The 13,602-nt window shown below is 38.0% G+C and overlaps 1 pseudogene; it reads right to left on the bottom strand.

Moving 5' to 3' along the window:
• Positions 1-2,771: 2,771 nt before the first annotated feature.
• On the bottom strand, positions 2,772-8,102 carry LOC119889799 (annotated as a pseudogene).
• Between the last annotated feature and the right edge of the window lie 5,500 nt (positions 8,103-13,602).

The following is a 13,602-nucleotide window of genomic DNA, read 5'->3' as shown; positions in this document are numbered from 1 at the left end:
AAAAAAAAGAAGCTATATGGCATTAAAGGTTGGGATTTGCAGGACATGGCCGTTCCATTTACACTGAACAAAATTATAAATGCAACACTTGTTTTTGCCACCATTCATCATGAGTCAAAAGTCTAAGACTTTCTCTGTGTACACAAAAGGGCTATTTCTCTCAAATATTGTTCACAAATCTGTCAGAATCTGTGTTAGTGACCACTTTTGCCGAGATAATCCATCCACCCCACAGGTGTGGCATATCAAGATGCTGATCAGACAGCATGGATATTGCATTTTTCATTCAAACATTTTTGGGTGGCTTTTTATTGTGGCCAGCCTATAGCACACCTGTGATATACCCTTTTACAATTTCGTTCAGTGTATAATACAGTTGGTCCCCCTAGTGGTGACCGCACTGTAAGGTCTTTATTTTCTTCCCTGAAAAGTCAGTTATTTAGTTTCTACAAGTGACATAACAGCCTCCATGTGGTGACAATACAGTTTAAATACCATCAGATTAACTGTCTGCTCCCCTTATAAGTTTTTTAATTTTCTGTGACATTTAAAGAGTAACAAATGGTGAAAATACTACTTTCTTTGAGGTTATAGTTATGGGTTTAACTTGTTTTGTAATACTACTATATTGTGTTAGACTAACACTGGTTAAGCCTGAGGTCATGGTAAAGCCTGACCAGGACCATGGTACTCTGAGGCAATGGTGGGAAATAACAAGTTTACTTAAGTACAATTGTGAAGTACTTGTACTTTATCTGAGTACAGGTGCTGGTCATATAATTAGAATATCATCAAAAAGTTGATTTATTTCAGTAATTCCATTCAAAAAGTGAAACTTGGATATTAGATTAATTCATTACACACACTGATATTTCAAATGTTTATTACAAAAAAGGATTTTTAGAAATGTTGGCCAACTGAAAAGTATGAACATGAAAAGTATGAGCATGTACAGCACTCAATACTTGGGGCTCCTTTTGCTTGAATTACTGCAGCAATGCGGCGTGGCATGGAGTCGATCAGTCTGTGGCACTGCTCAGGTGTTATGAGAGCCCAGGTTGCTCTGATAGTGGCCTTCAGCTCTTCTGCATTGTTGGGTCTGGCGTATTGCATCTTCCTCTTCACAATACCCCATAGATTTTCTATAGGGTTAAGGTCAGGCGAGTTTGCTGGCCAATTAAGAACAGGGATACCATGGTCCTTAAACCAGATACTGGTAGCTTTGGCACTGTGTGCAGGTGCCAAGTCCTGTTGGAAAATGAAATCTGCATCTTCATAAAGTTGGTCAGCAGCAGGAAGCATGAAGTGCTCTAAAACTTCCTGGTAGTCTGCGTTGACCTTGGAGCTCAGAAAACACAGTGTACCAACACCAGCAGATGACATGGCACCCCAAACCATCACTGACTGTGGAAACTTTACACTGGACTTCAAGCAACGTGGATTCTGTGCCTCTCCTCTCTTCCTCCAGACTCTGGGACCTTGATTTCCAAAGGAAATGCAAAATTTACTTTCATCAGAGAACATAACTTTGGACCACTCAGCAGCAGTCCAGTCCTTTTTGTCTTTAGCCCAGGCGAGACGCTTCTGACGCTGTGTCTTGTTCAAGAGTGGCTTGACACAGGAATGCGACAGCTGAACCCATGTCTTGCATACGTCTGTGCGTGGTGGTTCTTGAAGCACTGACTCCAGCTGCAGTCCACTCTTTGTGAATCCCCCACATTTTTGAATGGGTTTTGTTTCACAATCCTCTCCAGGGTGCGGTTATCCCTATTGCTTGTACACTTTTTTCTACCACATCTTTTCCTTCCCTTCGCCTCTCTATTAATGTGCTTGGACACAGAGCTCTGTGAACAGCCAGCCTCTTTAGCAATGACCTTTTGTGTCTTGCCCTCCTTGTGCAAGGTGTAAATAGTCGTCTTTTGGACAGCTGTCAAGTCAGCAGTCTTCCCCATGATTGTGTAGCCTACAGAACTAGACTGAGAGACCATTTAAAGGCCTTTGCAGGTGTTTTGAGTTAATTAGCTGATTAGAGTGTGGCACCAGGTGTCTTCAATATTAAACCTTTTCACAATATTCTAATTTTCTGAGATACTGATTTTGGGGTTTTCATTAGTTGTCAGTTATAATCATCAAAATTAAAAGGAATGAACTCTTGAAATATATCAGTCTGTGTGTAATGAATTAATCTAATATCCAAATTTCTCTTTTTGAATGGAATTACTGAAATAAATCAACTTTTTGACGATATTCTAATTAATGACCAGCACCTGTATTTACATTTTAATTTACTTTATACCTTTGCTCCACATTTCAGAAGGAAATATTGTACTTTTTTAACCCCGTACACTTAACTGATATATGTAGTTATTAGTTACTTAACAGATGTAAGATGATTATCATGAAAATATTATCCAAAAATAAATGATGATATAATTAAGATATACAGTGGGACATAAATTAATTTAAATATGCCCAACCTTTACCAGATTACCACATTGATCTATCAATAATTATAATCTAATAATATACATTATTCTGAAATGAGCCTTTCTGCATAATGAGTAATTTTACTTAAAGTATATTTTTATAATACATTTGTACTTTTAAGTAAAAATTTGAACGCTGAGTACTTTTTCTACCACTGGTCTGGATAATAATAGTAATAATTTAAACCTAATTTAATGAATGAATAGTTTAGCTGGTAATCTTGCTTTATGAAACACTCATCAGGTTCGGTGAAGGAGGAAAAAAAATGACAATTCAAATAAAACTTCAGACACACAAAATCTATTTAATTGAAAATGTCTCAGTTCAGTGCAAAATGTGTCAGTGAGTGTCAACTCAAACAAGGCTGTTGAGACAAAGTGAACTGTTTTAATGGCACTGCATCAGGAGCCTCCTGCTCCTAAAACAATAATCACATGCAGGCTTCCTTTATCAGATTTCCCTCTTCGCATCTTTCTAAAATTCACCCCTGACACTTCTGCAATCTGACAGGATTGCAGGCACAATGCTGTTCTGTATGTTATGAAATGTATTATTGAGGCTCCAGCAACTCAGTCTGACTCATTCTGGAAGTGAGTTACATCATCACATTATCAACTCTCTGATTTTCCCTCTGCCCATAAAGTAACAAGTGCTGTAAAAAACAAAAAAACCTTGTTAACCATCAATTATTATCCAAACATCCTTTTCTTTCCCATTAATATCGCCATATATTACTCATTTGTAGACCAACCTCTGCTTCTAACTCTAATGACTTCTTTTTGCTTATATAGGAACTGAATATAATCATTAAAAAAATGTCAACCTAGCTTCAAAATAGACCATATATCTGATCATAATAGAAGCATCTAGGGTGAAGGACACTATAACTCATGGGTTTGAAATGGGTGGACTCGTCTTTCAGAGGGCAGTGTCTTCAGAGCCAAAAAGCTTAGTAGCGATGGCCTGGCAGTCAGCAACAGGGGCTTTCCCATCAAAATCCACAGGCAGGATGTCTGCATTGAATTCTTTCACATAGTTATCCAGCTCATCACCGTGAATAAAGACCTGAAGAAAGTTATTAACAGCATTCAGAGGAGATGCCTGATGCAAAGTGGATCAAACTGTCAGAAAAACAAACTGAATGTTGGATTTAGATTAAAGGCTTGATACCCTCTCCAGCAGCTTGCTCTTCATGAAGGGTTTGACCACGTTGTATGTAGTGGTGAAGTACCAGGGCTGGTGAGTAACGTGGACCGCTTGAAACGGGCCGGGAAAGAGTCCTGCGCAGAAACACACAACAGCAACAGATTTGAAAAACTGATTTCTGAGGTTGCACATAATGAATTCTCAACTTTCCCTTTGAGTGTGTTCTGACCTGCAGCATGTCCACCATCTTCTTGAGCTCAGTCGGCTTAATACCTGAGGCATGCTGCATGGTGAACCCCTTGAAATTCTCAATCAGGACAAAGCCATTAATCTGGGTTTCTTCATTCTCGAGCAACTTCTCCAGGATCACACAATATGCTCGTAGTATCTGTGGCAAACACACACAAAGACTTATTTTCAGTGGTGGAAAGAAACTAAATACATTTACTTAAGCATAGTAAGTACAATTTTAGGTACTTGTATATAAGTGTCCATTTTATGGTACTTTATACTTATACTACACCACTACAATTCAAAGAGCAATATTCTGCTTTTTACTCCACTGCATTTATTTGATAGCCATGGTTGCTTTGATGTTACATACAAAACAAATGATCAACTTGTTAAATACAAAGCATTGTTATAGAGGCCCCACACACCCACATGTGTTTCCAGTTAGGGATTTACCTGTGGCCATCATGTACCTCATGTACAGGAGAGCCCCTGAAGTCCCAAAATAATGTTGCAAGATTTCATCTTGTGTGCATAAGATTTTGAAAAAACATTGATACTTTATCAAAAGTACTTTTGATCATGGTGTAATACTTGAAACAGAGTAATTTTGTACTCGTTCCACCGCTGTATATTTTTAACAAATACTTCGGAATAAAAGGCTTTTTCATTTCATTGTATTTATGTCCCAGAGGTGCAGCTACACTCTCTAAGGTTGCTTTACAGCTACCTCATCGAATGTGATCTCCTCCAGGTCCCAGTTTTCGATGTTGAAGAGCAGGACTACACGGCCGTACTTGTCCCTGCTAGGCAGAACCACAGGGTAACCTGCTTCAATGGTGCTGCGGACTGCCTCAGGGGTTAGGTTCTCAAACAGCTCAGGATACTCCTTCCTGAAGCGCACATAACCTAGAGGTCCCCCAAAACACACACAAACACACCCCACAACTGAACGATCAGCTACATTCTCTTATTGGGCGCTCATAGTTCACAAACCCTTTAAGGACAGTATGAGTGTTCAATGTAGGTTGTTGATGTTCCAAACACAATGACACCACTGTCTCAGTACGTCTACAGCGTTGCTCTCAGCCTCTTCAAACCAAGGCACCAATTAACCCAGAGAGAGAGCGTCTTTTTGCATGTGCATGTGTTCAGTGTTTTACTCGCAAGCAGCAATTAACCCCACAAAACAAGTTCACGTTCACATCACATTCATAACAGCTTCTGCTTCTACATTGATATATGTGTGTGTTTTGTTCTGCTTCTGTCTTTGTGAGGACCAAATATCCTCACAGCAACAGCTAGATAAAGAAAAAAAATCCTAACAAAAACTATGTTTGTTGGTCCTGACCCAGAACATTTGTAATGTGATGTATGCAATGCAGTTCTGGATTATGTTTGAGCGAGATATTTGGTTAAAGGCTGTCGTCGTGTCAGTTGGCGATATGGTGTGTACATGATATGTAGATATGTAGTGTTAAAGTTTAGATAGTATTTATAAAATAAAATTGCAAATACAGTTGTTTTTATAATAGCATGACAAGTACTGAGCACACAGACACATATATATACATAAACACACAAACAATAAGCAAGTCATAAGCATGGTATCTAGGTATCTTCTCACAGGAGTGTCAAACCCCTCTGCTATTTAATCTCATCTCTTGACAGACCAACACAATCAGCACATGTGCTGTGAAGTTCCCAGGAAACATTGTGGGTTCACAACTAAAGTAAAACCTGCTGTCCCATTTGGGCACAAAGGAGGGCTTTGTCGGGGGAAACTCTGAAGCATTTCAAAGCCCCCAATTAATGAACACATGCCCCCGTGTCTCAGTGTTGGGCAGGATTCATGCAAACGAGGAGCACAATAGAGGTCTCACCCTTAATTACTGAAGCGACTGGAAAATATCTGCAGAAACTAAATCAAAGCAAAAAAATCCCTTTTGATATCTTAGTTTGTCTCCCTACAATATAAATGAAATACAAATCATTGAATCATTAAAGTTGGACTAATAGATGGTTTCCTCTTCTACTACTAACCCTTCATGAGCTCGTGGGATCTGACAACATCAAACTTGCGAGCTCTGAGGAAGCGCAGCATCATAGAGTCTGGTTTGTCCTCAAAGCGCTCTAGCACCAGTTTGGCCAGGTCGTCTCCCTCCCCTGCTCTCTCCTTCATCATGGCTCGCAGGTCCTTCAGCGATGACGCCCGCCTCTCATCCGTCTCATTCAGCTCATCCTTCGCCTGGATGAAAAAGATTAACAGAAAGCACAAAATGACATCACTAGAAACAAATACATCAGACAAATGTTCTGCAGGGACAAATATGAGTGTCAACAAATTGGACTAGACTTTAATATTCTGGTTTGAACTCATCTGTTTATGCCGATGCTGCCACCCAGTTATTATTTCTTACCTTTTGTACAGTGTGGCCAGGCAGTTTGTGGCAGGGCCCAAACACTGGCCCATGATCCTTCACTGTCAAGTGCTCTAGCTTAGACCTCATGGCCTGCTCCTCCTCTGACACCATACGGAAAGTTCCAGTCTGCATAAAGATGAATGTGCAAAAGCTTTAAAAAAAACAAAACAAAGATCATATCGTCTTATGCAGGTTATTATCAATCATCCGGCTTTCCTTTAGTTTCTTGGGTATGCTGCCATACACTACCAAACCAATTTGTTTGAAATCATCCTTCATGCTTGTCTCCACTATTATACATGCTTTACTGCATGAATACTTCAATGGCAGCTCATTACAGTGACTTTAAGTTGAGAACCCACATCCCATCTGAGCTGGAGCAGACCCCCAAACGATGCACACCAGTGAAAGGCTTGTTAATCTGCTTCACATGATTACAGAAAGGACTTCTAAAGCCACTTCTTAAAAAAAAAGCTTAAGGGCCCATCCCAGAGCTAGCATCTACTGGCACAATAACAGCATCATGCGCTGACAGTCAAACCTTTTAACCCAGTAACCAATGAAGAGAGGCCAAGAAACAACTTAAATAAACTGGCAAAAAGAGAGACAAGGTGGCAATCGAGTGCTCCCTCTTGAATTGTTGCAAAGTAAATAAACTTACGGCAGCCATGGTTGCAGCGTCTCACAGCAGCTTCACTAACACTGTGAAGAAAGAAGAATTGGCACAAACATGAGCACTTCAAACCTTTTTGTAAGCGAGTACAGTGTGAACCTTTCCTGCCAGAGGTGTCCAGATATTTAGTTTGTTCGTGTGAGAGATTGTTTAGGGGAGACCATGGGGTCAAAAATGCATTAATCCACTTACAATAACAAAATTTACATAAATACACCACGGGGCTTAGTGACATTCATATGTTGATGGAGTGATTTATTTACTCATTAGTGGAGCAGACCTCTTTGACACAATACAGTAACAAAACAGCAGATTATCTACTTACTACTACCTATAAAACTGAATATCCCTGTGTAGCCCAAGTTTGTTCCTCATACATAACCGTTGCATTTGAATCACAGAGCTAAGCATCCGATTATTTGCAAAATAAATGCCTGGTGATATCTGAAGAGCCCAGAAGATCGTTTGATAACACTTGTTGCAGTTCTGAAGGTATTTCCAGAATCCTGAAGGACTGTTTTCCACCATCTGGATGAAAAAAATACTGATTGCTGCGACTCTATTTCCTAATCCAAGTAGCAAAACATTTTACTGGACATGGTAAATTTAAAGTACACAATATTGTTGATTCTCCAGAATAATAAAAAATGTTCTTAAAAACATTATTTGAAACACATTCGGCCAAATAATGTTAATTTAGTATTGTATAAAGCCAAGGACTGATAAATATATGATAAAAATACCCAAGTTCTTACAACCAGTAAGCTAGTCTTGGTCAGTTTAAGTTATGTCAAATACAGAACATTAAACATCCAATGCATAGACACTGAATTTACACACATAACACATTCATCACAGTAAATGATGGTGTTGATCTGTCATTCAACATTGAATGAAAGGAAGTATTGCTTATCACACCAGTTTTGTTTTATTGATTACTTTTAATCACCACACTAAACAATACTTTTATGTTTACAGTGCTCATTCATCTTCCTGATCTATCTAGGGGTTATTTTAATTACAGAGCCGAGCAGACTTACCTTAAGCAGGCAGGATGAGAGGAGTAGACAGAGTGCAGAGGAGACAGCAGGAGGAGAGAGGACCAGGAGGGGAGGAGTTACTGAAAACGTCACTCAATGCAAGATTAAAATGACACAGTGGATTATAATGAGTGACTAATCTATAATGCAAACTGTGAAGGGGGGATGGAGGAGGAGGAGAGGTGTGTTGGTGTGGATGGTCACTCTACGGTGGTCCTAAGGGGCAAGACACAACAACACTGGACGAAACAAAAAAAATGAAAACATAACATTTTTGAAATCATAGACATTTCATCCATCCATCATCAACCACTTACCCTGTGTACAGGGTCGGGGGGCTGGAGCCAATCCCAGCTGACATCAGGCGTAAGGCGGGGTACACCCTGGACAGGTTGCAAATCCTTCGCAGGGCCACACATATACAAACAACCAGCCACACACACACTTTTTTCACAATTTAGAGACACCAATTAACCTAGCCTGCATGTCTTTGGACTGTGGGAGGCAGCCGGGGTACCCGGGGAGAACCCATGCAGACACGGGGAGAACATGCAAACTCCACACAGAAAGGCCAGGGTTCAAACCCACGAGCTTCTTGCTGTGGTTACCACATACTGTGATCACATTTCATAAAAAGCATTAATTTACAAAACACATTTCACAAAACTCATTAACAAATGACCAAAACAAAGCAGCAAAAAATAAAATGCAATGACATTTCTGAAAACGCAACAAAATTAGAGAAAACAAATGAACAAAATAGAACATGAAAACATTTTAGAAAACACGTCAACATATCAGAAAACAACTACATTTAAGAAAACACATAACTGACTATTTTGTTCATGTGTTTTGCGTTTTGCGCCTCTGGGCCTCCATACTCTGGACTGATGGTTATTTATCACACATGATTTTATTTTGAAACATAAGGAAATATAACAAAGATTTCTCAAAGAGAAACTATCAAATGTGCAGATACGTAATGAAAATTAGCAGATTTGAGCTCCACAGTATGTTGGTATTTACCTCTTAAAAAAAAAAAATCACATCCCTCCTGTTTCCACTGTGACGCCTGGAGTTCCCGCTGTCACCCATTCAGACGGGATGTTAACCAAGCAAATGTGACATAAAGATGGGATTTGAACACGACACTGCTGTACCTGTGGAAATGTAGATGACCTCTGAAGGACTCACACTTGCAGCTTCCCTTTACACATTCCTCTGGGCACATTCTTTGAAATCCTCAGAGGGAACCACTTGTTCAGCACCCAGATTATGGATTACTTGCCTGTGATTGCACAACATCGGACAACTTTTTTGTTCCAGTCCTTAATTACTGTATTTGAGAATCAAATCACATTTGCATTTATCTTCTGGAGATTCATTATAGTTTGTTATGCATCTACTCCCATCTTACTTGCCTCCATCTTTCTTACAGCAATAAATAACTTTGATGACAGTTTTGCTTCACTTGCCAACAGCATCTATGCATGACAATGTCAGGTGGTTTGGTCTGCCACTTTGGTTAGACTGAAATATCTCAACTATTTGATGGACTGCCATTCTGTACAGACATCATCACCGGAGGATGAATCCTATTGACTTTTCCTCCAGTGCCACCAGAAGCTTGACATTTTGTGGTTTTGACACTACCTGAGGGGAGAAGGAACACCCAACCCAACCCAAACACAGGTCATAACACCACCTCTACAGATCACTAATAAAAATATTGTATCTAGTTTGTTTAATTTGTACAAAACAAAGTATAAATGATAATGATATATGAAGGTTAACTACTAAATTATTTCTTGGTCGGCAGCAGATTTTGCTTCCAGTCCTTATGCTAAGCTAAGCTAACTATCTTCTTGGTCATATGTAAAAAGACAGATGTGAGAGTGGTATTGATCTTGTCATCTAAACTCTCAGCAAGAAAGTGAATAAGCAGATTTTCCAAAATGGCAATTATTTTAACTTCTATTAGGCCCCCTTTGAAGATGATTTTTAAAATATATGTTTAAATGACGCTTTTATATAGGAACTTAACTGAATTGTGCATAATATCTGTTTATGTAACTTAAAAGTTTTAAATGATCAATCACAGCTTTCATATTTTTCTCTTCCCTCTTGACATTGTGCACCCAAAGAATAAAGCATTCCATTGCAGCATGAAAATGCAGACCTAAGTTTAGGACAGAATCTGCATCATGTCTGAGAGTTCAAAAGTGGAGAATACAGTTGAGTGCCATCGCGAAGCTGGTAGAAGAGGTTAGTGAGCTATGGGTGAACAGAGGCAGCGTCCATAGCACATTCAAGCTTGATGCTCTGCTGGGTCTCCCTCCTCCACACACTGAGGCCTCTGTCATCCAGCACTGGCAGACTTACTGTACTCTGCTATTGTTCCTCTATCAGCACCACTCATTAGTGGATGAATAACCTCCTATTCCCTCAGAGAGACAAACGGGTTAACAATGCCTCCATGAATCACATCAGACATGTCTATACAAGTATTATGAGCAAAATTTATTTTAAGTATCAAAAGTAAAAGTATTCATTATGGAGAAAAATGTTCCCTGTCAGTGTTTTTTAATTATGTATGAAGTTTCTGGATTAATATTACTGGTGCATTGATGTGTATGTTACATTTGAACTACTTTACATATACTGCTGGGTAGCTTAGGCATCATATTCATCATATTTTATGATCATCAAGATCATCATATTTGTAGCATTGCTGTCCTGTGAGAACCACATATCTCAAAAAGTCAAGAAAAACAACCTGTTTTCAGCTTTGTGAAGTTGCATTTTTTCCTAGGTAGTCCAATGAGTTCTTTTAAAAAGGTCTATCCATGTTAAAAAGTAGGAGAAATTCTCAACCTATAAAGGAATGCTTAATCCTTCAGTTTGTCCAAATCTGGAAATACATAAATTTTCACTGGACAGTAAGAGTATGAAAAATGAAAAGTAACAGAGATGTAGTGAATAAAAATGAGTACTACATGATACACCACATTATGAATCAGACTGTTCTGCTGTTTAAATATGTGATCTATAATTTGAAGGTGTTCAGAGGGGGGAATGTCCTTACATGTATGGTTTATCTATCAGTTGAAACAGAAGGTTCTAATCACATTTTATTGTTTCATTATTACAACTCTGCTACTGAGTTTTTCACTAGTGTCAGATTGTTTCCATTATGAAGACAAGGGCTTAAAATCACATGAATATTTTACAAGGTATTTTTCACAGCAGACATTTTGACTTTTCTTAGTGGGAAAAAGCACAGGTATTAGTAAGAACATTGATAAAGCTCAGTTTTATTGAAGTTTCCCGGTAAGCTATGACAGTGAGCCAGCATGCAATCTGGCCGTCATTATTTTCATTAATTATACCTGTGTTTTTCCGACTGTGACATGTCAAAATTTCTTCATTGGAAAAGGCATAATAAGTGAGGTGGCCAGATGGTTTTTAAAAGTGATAATATTAGTAATCTTAAACAGGCATCAGTGAAGTATATTCCTACAACATATTCCATTCCTCTAATCCTGCCTCTGTTGTCCTTACTGGAGGAGGCTATCAATCAGAGGATCATCACTCCCACCTAGTGGTACCAGGGATCTTCTTTACATTGTCTAAAGGCCTCACACCCACATCAGAGCAGAAATCTGGTGAATAAGGAAACATTCGGTACCAGTTAATACTGTAATTTAATTTAAGTGCTGGATTAGAATTTGAAGACGATAAACTAAAATATGTAAAATATGCTCTTAAATGGTGCACTATACTACAAATACATAGGCATCAACCCTATCCCCAATTATTACACATGCCCTTGTAAACAACAAAAAAGTATACAAATTGCGTTTAATTTTAGTATATATATTTCCATCCATGATTAGTTTATCTAAAGAGACCTATTTCTGACTATTATTTTACTTAATGTGTCACAAATCCTTGACTAAAGTGCAGGTGCTATTTTTGGACAGGATTTTGTTGTATTTAAGTGAATCAAAGTAAACATTTTTAACATCTACTTTGTTATTATTATATGTACATTACCTAATATCTTAGACAATTATTAATATACAGTACGTTTATTATAATGAAAATTTGTTTAGCATACTTTAAATATGTAAATCTTATCCTTGAAAGAGTAACTTGAGTAATTTTAAGTTATGTTTAAAGAATGTCTAGATTATAAAAGTAAAAGGATTAAGTGTATTTATTTATCATAATTCTATAAACCCATCTAACACTGATTACAGGCTCTGCATCTTTTGCATACAACAAACACATAGGCAGAAAATTCTAAATCAAGTTTATATAACAGACAACAAAGTATGAATAACAATAAGGCACAAAATAATACATGTAAGTCTACTTGCAAAAAGGTGGTTGATTGGTCTTTACAAACAAATGACTTTTTATGTTACAATTCACAGGTTGGTGTTCTGACAAAAAGCACATTAACACTGCAGTTGGAGCAACGGCATTTCTTTTGGGGAATAGTTCTATCATACGAGTTTCACTACTGTTTATCCGATAAACTTTAATGGAAGAAATGCTGATGATGTGCAAATATGCACACAATCCCATATTTGAAGTGGCATTCACAAAACGTTTTTGCTGATACATGACACCAACCCACACAAAATCCAATTTTCTGCTATTTTTCCTGATGAGGAAACAATGTGACAATCTCATGACAGACTAAAACAGGAATTGAGACTAAACAGAGTTTACAGCTGTAACTGCACACATGGGCTTAACTAGTTGACTCTGAGAGTAAGAAGGCTGAAAGTTATAAAGAACCGTTTGTTAACTGTGCTATACTGTTTCTTGTTTTTCCCCTACTCCATTCTTTGTTATAGCCACTTTACATGTACACCATGAAAAATACAGTTTTGGCCCAATGTGCTGTACTGTAGTGTCCTGCTTGGTTTGTTTAACTGATGCAAATACAAGTATGTGCACTGGTACATTTAAAGGTTCTGTATTTGTCTACAATCAAAATAGAGAACTAAAAGCACTCTACAAAGACGCGTTTTAATAAAGCAAAGTGGCAAAACGAATGGGCCAAACTATGAAAAAGGTCAACATATAGTAATAATAATAGTGATCAGCTTGTTTAAAAAGGGGGTTGTTAAAAGCCAGTTACATTTCATTCATTTGTGGAGATAATCACAGGTTCTAATAAAATGAAATCCCACATATTTCCTCATCATTGACAACCCCCCCTTTTTTGGCATACAACTTTGTAAGGCATCAAGGAGTCCGTTTTACATTTACACTAGTTTACTGGACAAATTACTGGATTTCTGATCCAGTTTGTAATGAGAAGTAAAATCAGCCTAATGAAAGAAACTACTGTAAAATCATTGCACTAAAATGCCAGTATTTACCAAAATCTGGGTCAGAGGAAACTCCATTAATTACAAGGCCAACCATCCAGCTGAGCCTGTAGTGAAGAACGTATCATATGAAATACTTCGACAAAAGTGAAGACACAAAGAGTGCTTTCTGGAAAGAAGAATCTTCCTGATTGAATTTGTTTCAAATAAAATGTAAACATTAAAGATCTGGAAGTATTGATATCCAGACATTA

Source organism: Micropterus salmoides, unplaced genomic scaffold, assembly GCF_014851395.1.
Source record: "Micropterus salmoides isolate LMB-PRFRI ecotype aquatic unplaced genomic scaffold, ASM1485139v1 Ms_hic_scaffold_6, whole genome shotgun sequence".
NCBI lineage: Eukaryota > Metazoa > Chordata > Actinopteri > Centrarchiformes > Centrarchidae > Micropterus > Micropterus salmoides.
The sequence above is the reverse complement of the archived record's forward strand: the minus strand, read 5'-3'. Positions and strand labels throughout refer to the sequence as shown.